Consider the following 7742-nt stretch of genomic DNA (forward strand, 5'->3'; position numbering starts at 1 on the left):
ATATATAATAACCCAAACCTCTTAGGGAGTATTTAGGGATTTCTAGTAAGCAAAAAAGCAACAAGTCAAAGAATGTTTATGGAAAAAAGTATGTCAAAAACAGTGATTTGTCTTGTATTGTTATCTAATGTATTTGAAAGTACCTGTTTGCTCAGTTCTGTTTTTTAAATGAATCTTTTCACTTCTGATCAAAGCTATCCCATGGGCTCTACAAAGGTTTTGTTGTGCAAATCAGAAAGGTAGATTTGCAGCTCTGCTTTACTCAGATGGCACAGTTTTATGGGTCGTTAGCTCTTTCTCATGAAATTTTCTCCAATCTGGAATTGAAATTCTTTGCCTTGAGCTTCTTTTTCTCCTCTTAGTTAACATCTCATTGTTAATCCTACAGCTCAAGGCCCTGTCTTTCGATATGTCCTGTCAACTGCAAGTATATTAGAAATGTGAGATATGGATATCTTTTTGTCACATAAATCTGCATCAGATAAATCTAGCTCCTGCCACAAGGCAGCAAAGAGCCCTTGGGAAACTTTCTTGAGTGTCATATTGTCATAGTCAAATCAGTTTTCATACATATCATAGCTTGGGTGAAGGTAAAGTCTCAAGGGAATAAACTAGATATATAATGCAAATATATTTATTTCAGGTTTACAGGCAATTATTAACAAACAGAATTACTTATTACATTCTATTAGGAGTATTTTACATTTTGTTCTAATGTTGCTTAAAGGAAACCTGTACTTTTTCCCATGTAGGGCGGGAGCAAGTTAGCTTAATGACTCCCTCTAGAGCAACACATACTCACCATTACTTTGCTTCCCCAGCCCTAGGAATAAGGAAAGGAAGCCATATAGTGGGAGCTTCCAAAAGATAGAGGACTGTCTCCCCACCCCATATTAGAACAACTGAACCTATCGCCAAACAATTCCATGTGAGAAAAAAGGGTATTTTCTTTGCTTCCAGTTGCTGAATGGAGCAGTTGGGGAAGGAGGAAAGGTGAGTATGTGTTGCTGGAGAGGAATACATTAACGTAATCTGTTGCTTTAATTTGCATGAGCAAAGCACGGTTTTTCTTTAAAATAGATCTATAGTCCTTTCTAGATGTACATTTGGTGAGTAGGACAACAATCCTGTCAATGCTTGTAAATAATGTAAAAAGCTTGTTCCTATGCAGATTACAATTATATAAACATATGAAATGGCTGTGCCTTGTTCATCCTCTTGTCAGATCACACATTTCCGAGACAAACAACATGGAACCCCTTAAAATTACATGGATCCCCCTAAGCCTGAGGTAAAGTACTGGGTTACTAGGCAATCAAGTGAATAACCGAGCCAAACTGAAGTGAGCCAAACTCCGTTCGGCTATTCACTTTGGCCCTGTACAGCTGATTTCAGCTGCAATCGTCTAAAATCAGCCATACATTGGCTGGCTTCAGTTCAGCCGAACATGCTCAGTATGTTTGGCTGAACTGAAGTGAAGAACACGTTCAATTCAGCTGATCCAACATCAGGATCGGCTGAGCTGAACCTCCGGCATTTCACTCACTGCCGTTCGCTCTTATTCTCATAGGGGCCGAACAGCAGTGAGTGAATAGCCAAATGTCACCGGCATTCAGCATGGTTATTCTCTTAGCTACCTCTGAGTTAACAAGCAGAATAAAAAAATTACATGTTAAAAAAAGCAAAAAAAAAGGCGTGGGGTCCCCCTCCCAATCCATACCAGACCCTCTAGGTCTGGTAGGAAAGTAAGGAGGGACCCCAAGTTCTAGACCAGGCTCTCTAGGTCTGGTAGGAATTTTAAGGGGGAACTCCACCCCCAAAAATGGGGGGGGGGACGTGGAGTCCTCCCTAAAATCTCCAACCAGACCCTTAATTCAAGCACAGTTCTGGCAGGACAGAAAAGGGGGATGAGCAATCGCAACCCTCCCTGCCATGCCAGGCCACATGCCCTCAGCACTGGGAGGATGCTTTCCCAGGGCCCCCCTGGAAAAGCACCTTGTCCCCATGCCATTGGGGACAAGGGCCTCTTCCTCCACAACCCTGACCTATTGGCTGTGGGGGTCTGGAAGCATGGGGGCTTACATCCTTTAATAAAGGGGGCACCCAGATGCACCCCCCTTGTGAATGAGTAAGGGGTAATTTTACCCCTATTTATTCACTAAAGGGTACAATAAAAATGTTAATAAAGAGCCCACACTTTTCTAAACAATCCTTTAATTGAAAAAAAAAACACAACAAAGATCTTGACAATTCCTTTGTTAAAAAAATCCCCAAAATTGAACAACTGATGTAATCCTAAGGTCAATCATGATGTCCAGCATTGTCCACGATGATGACGATGACTGGGCGAAATGTAAAAAAACCTGACACCCACCAACCCGTCTGCACGCAACAAACTCCCACCGCAAAAATTACATTCTGACAGATGCCGGCAAAATAAAAACAATTGGTCGGAGCTAGCAGTAATGTCACGGCTGGCTCTGCCGATTTGTTGTCATTCAATGACAGCCTAGTGTCCTCAAATGACCTGAGGACGCTGGGCTGTCACTGAATGACACCAACTGGGTGGAGCCAGCTGTGACATCATGGCTGGCTCCGCTGAGTGGCATTCGGCTCAGTTGTTCTGCTCGATCCCTCAGAGGGACCGAGCAGAACAGAAAAATAGTAAAAAAAAGTTAAAAAAAGAAAACGATTGGGTGGAGCTAGCAATGACAGCTAGCTCCGCCCAATAGTTTTCTATTGGCCGGCGGTTCTGCTGCCATCAAAAAAACGAAAAAAAGAACTCTCCTGGGCGCTCTGGGAGTCTCCCGCTCCCGGCCGCCCAGGAGAGAAACACTGCTTTTTCTTTTTTTTTTTCTTTATTCTGGCACAGAGCCGTGTCAGAATGGAAAAAAAATTATAATTTTTGCCCATAGGAATGCATGGCTAGATTCCTATTGGCTATTTCAATTTGCAATAGCCAATAGTAAACTAGCATTGCACCCGCCCTCTGCTGCAGTTCTCCATCAGGTCCATCAGCAGAGGGTGGGTGCAATGCTAGTTTACTATTGGCTATTGCAAATTGAAATAGCCAATAGGAATCTAGCAATGCATTCCTATGGGCAAAAATTATAATTTTTTTTCCATTCTGACACAGCTCCGTGGCAGAATAAAGAAAAAAAAAGAAACAGCAGTGTATCTCTCCTTGGCGGCCGGGAGCGGGAGACTCCCGGAGCGCCCGGGAGAGTTTGCTGCCTGGAGATCAGTGTCCCTGTTTAGCTGGTAACCAGGGATGCTGATGTCTCTGCAAGTGACCGTAGCCAGCCGTAAGATCGGCCAGCTTTGGCTTTCAGCGCTGCTCAGCCGAGCCGAGGCACATGCCTCCGGCTCGACTGAGCCACTCGGCTACGTTTGGGAGCTACTTATTGTGAATAGCCCGTACAGCAGCCCTTCGGTTCTACTGAACCAAAGGGGTCCTGGGGCCAAAGATAGCCGAAGGATCGGCTGAAGCTATGGCTAGATCCTTCGGCTGCTTCGTGAATAGACCCCCATGTCAGTTTAGCCTAAACTAAGAAACATTGTTTTAAATTAATTTTTAATGAGTATTTACATAATCATTTACATAGACATTTATATAATCTTGACATAAATATATACAGAAATATAGTAGTTACAGATATCAAGTATTTTAATGGCTTAATTAAAGTGTTTTTTTTTTAAATTCACTTGCTTGTCCCTTTGACCTTGCTGGAAGATTTGGCTACATGATGAGGATGAGTCAGTTCCCAAGCACAGTCCAATTCCTCCTTGCGTGGATAGACCAGGGAAAATAACAGTGAATCGGGTGAAAATGTGCGAAGGACACTCACGTGTGATGAGAGGAAGGGGTACACAAGTGATGACCTCCTAATGGTGTAGTGAGGTCTGGTTGGGGTGACAGGTGGGTGTTTGGTGGGCAGAGGTGGATCCTTTGAAGAAGTTTTTTTTGGGGTGGTACCTCCAGAAGGGCGTGGAGAAAAGAGCAACCCCCCCAGAAGTGCGCTAACCTATCAGTCTCCTTTTTCTAACTTTCTAGTCCGTGCACATCATAACCTACTTGTCTTCTGGAAGTAATTAGTAATTCTGTGTGCTGGCCAGGATCCTCCACCCATCCCTTTACCTTCCAGTCTTTTTCCAGTTATTATGTAGCTGTTGGGGGAGGAGTGAAGCTAAATACTATAGAGTCACTGGAGTGACAACTCTGAGTCTGCTGGGGCTGCTGACATCACATCCAAGATGGCAGAGCCCAACAGCAATCTCAGGGGTTTTGAAAGTCTACACAAGGGAGGCATTGGCATGCAAATAACATACATACACATATAATCTTATGGGAAGATTTTTGTTAAAATGAATGGTCTGGTGACATGTTCTTCCTAACATTGGGGTAAAAACAAAAAATACCAATAGTTTAACTTATTAAGTATTTTCCACCCATCAGAATTGAATACTAACAGCTATAAGCATGATAGCATTTAGTTGGAGTAATATTGCATCTTTACAAAATGTGGTTGCTGAATAGTTCTTTTGTATTTATTTTTAATCTTTCTAAAGTCATCCTATCCCTAGATATGCACAATATGCAGAAAAAAATTATAGATACATCTCCAAATTGTTAGAGTTTGTAGGCTGTTTGGGAAATGCTTTTTCTGTCTGCACATTTGTTCCATTGACAGTGTGAAACCTTTCCAAATTCTTTGTGCAAGAAAATGGTTTAAATTTGCCAATTTTTGTAGTGCTCTGCTAATCTCACATTATGTTACTGTTGCAGTATACAATTACAGTAAGTTCTCTTGCTTGCAGCAGTCTTATTTATTGTCTGCTTGTATACGTAATGCCCTGCTTGGTGGTTTTAGCTACTTCCCTAAGTGCCTGTGTCTTTGAAAGTATATGTTTGAGTATGGTTGTTAAGCTTTCTGAAGACTTCATTACTGCTCACAGACAAGTGAAAGGACATTTAAAGACATGCACTGTATATCCTATGGTTGGCATAAAATGACAGAAGACGCATGTAATAGATGGTGCAGAAGTTTGTGTTTCTTTGTTAGGGAACAAGAACATCAGGCTTCATATTTTCTATTGTCCTCACTACATTCACTGTGGTTATTGTACTTTCTGAATACATTTCATCTATAAATGTTGAAAATATAGGACATAAATACATCTTTAGAATATCATTCTAACATTATATAAGATACATTAGTAGATATTAGAAATATATTATTTATAGGTAATATAATCACTATTAATTTTCTTTAAGATGATAATTTCTTGCCATGGATATAGATATACACTCAAAAAAATTATTAAGAAAGTCAAGGTGTGATAAATTCATACATCCCAACAATCCTGGCTGTCCAGGACTGTCCCATATTTTCATCTAAATCCCATGCACCTCCCATTTGTCCTACATTTCCCTGCTTTTGTTCTGGTGCCTATCGATTTTAATTATGGGCAGCAGGTCCCTGTTGTCTCTGAACACACAGGTGATGCATGCAGCATGATGCAGTGAATTGTGGGTATGCCACAATTGTGTTAACATTAAAAACTTAAACTTGAGCCTACCCACTGTGTAAACACTAACATATGGCATAGTCCTTGTACCCATAAAATATATGTTTCCTTTGAGTACTCTGGAATAGAGAGTAGTGGCAACAAAGTGCAGTGGATCAATATTAAAAGGTTTAATCTAAACAGTCAACTCTTATATACATAGACACAACGAGGCAAAGTTCTGACCAATCAGTATAAGACACATACAGACATGACATATAGATCATAAACAGCACTCATGATAGTCTCATGACCAGTTTCAAGACAAACATAATGTAAGTACCGTATATACTCGAGTATAAGCCGAGATTTTCAGCCCATTTTTTTTATCTACGTAACTCTCCCAAAATTATCCCAAGAATAAGGATAAATGGTAAAGTAAGTTTAGGTACGTCACAAGAAACAACCAAGCATTGTTCTGTTAGGACACATCCTGAGCTTGAGATAAGGCAAAGCATAACATTCATTATGTACATTAAGGCTTAACTCTTACTATAAACATTTCCTCTCAACTGAGCACTATTGTTCCCACCACCTCCCACTAATCACCAAAGGCCCCCCTTCTGAATAGCAATGTTGCTCACCCCCCCTCCCTGAGGACCAGTGTTACTACTCTCACGCACCCCTGAGCACCAATGCCCCCCACTACCACCATCCACTGACTCCTGTGCTTCTTACCCTCTCACTGATTACTGCCAGGGCATTCTTTTTGTCATGGACATTAATGTCAGGATTTTTTACACTGACTATCTACACCTGGCATTTTTTGTCACTAATTACTATTTTTGAAGCATTTTCCTCCCACTGACTACCAACTCTGGGTATCTTTTTCCTACCACAGACTATTAACCTTGGGTATTTTGTAAGGATGAACCTAAATTTCGGCCACTGAAACATATTGGCTGAAAATGGCACTTTTGGCAAAATGCTGAAAGTGCCATCTATTGGACAAAATTGTGGTGCATCCATAGTTTCTCTCCTCCCCGCTGGGTGCTGCTCTGTGTCCCCTCTGACAAAGCATAGTGTCCAGCAGGGAGGACAGAAACTGTCACAGGTGGCCTGAGCAGTGCAAGGGGGGTCCCTTCTGACACAGTGCAGCGTCCAGTGTGGAGGAGAGAAACTGTTAGGAGCCGAACGGGGAGGGAAGGAGTGTGCCCCCCCCCCGCCCGCTTAGCCTCATGTACAGATCTGGGCCAGCATTGAGGGGGAGGAATCTGCTGCCAAATAGTATCGAGCTCTCCTCCCGCATCACCAGCTCAGCTGTGACAGCTGTTTGTAAATAACTGGACATAGTATGAGTTACTATGTACTAGTTATGAATCAATAGGAAGTGATCTACGTGATTTTGTAGATAATAACTCATACTATGTTCACAATTTATGAATGAACAGGAACACTCAGTGTAGAGAATTCCTGTTCGTTTATAACAGGGGATGAAGAAAAAGAGATTGTGGACTTTGTGTCCTCAATCTCTTTTTCTATTTTAAAAGGGAAATATCAGTGGTTTGTTTAGACCTCTGATATTTCACCGAAGCCCCCAGCAGTAAAGTAAAAAAATTATAATATTTAATAAATAAATACAAATAAAATATAAAAAGTAAAAGTTTATAAAAAATAAATACAAATTAAATATTTAAAAAAATTAAAAAATGTTAGCAAAAAATAATTTCTGGTCTCTGCCTGACATTTTTTTTCTGGTTTCAGTTTCAAAATGTTCATTTCAGTGCACCTCTAGTATTTTCCTTCAGCTACTCTAGGCATTTTTTTCTTCCCCTGACCACCAACACTGTCCATTTTTTCCTCCAAGTCTTTACAGGGCATGTTTTATTTCCATTTTCAAGAAACTTTTGGATGATTTCTTAAGGGACCGTAATATACAGGGGTACAGGTACTCCTAGAATGAGATCCTAATAGGTTGGACTTGATGGACTAATGTCTTTATTCAACCTCAAATACTATGTATGTAACTATGTGACCCCAGACCATTTTTCCCCACTGACCACATGCCTTTTTTCATAACAGGTACTGGGGCATTTCTTTCCATCCACTCTGCAGCAAAATAAGAGGCCCTATGTTACATACTCCTGACTTCGGGTCTCTGAACATTATACTTTATATTGCATTGTCGTGGCTGCTATATTCTATATTCAACACAGATATATACACATATTTAC

At 40.9% G+C, this 7742-nt stretch overlaps 1 protein-coding gene across 1 annotated transcript in view; it reads left to right on the forward strand.

The window, feature by feature from the left end:
- The window catches only part of LOC108794943 (contactin-associated protein-like 2), a 575529-nt gene that overhangs the window by 276610 nt on the left and 291177 nt on the right, over positions 1-7742 (forward strand). The gene's annotated exons all lie outside the window — the stretch shown is intronic.

Source organism: Nanorana parkeri, unplaced genomic scaffold (genome assembly GCF_000935625.1).
Source record: "Nanorana parkeri isolate BGI_ZX_2015 unplaced genomic scaffold, ASM93562v1 scaffold916, whole genome shotgun sequence".
NCBI classification, from domain to species: domain Eukaryota; kingdom Metazoa; phylum Chordata; class Amphibia; order Anura; family Dicroglossidae; genus Nanorana; species Nanorana parkeri.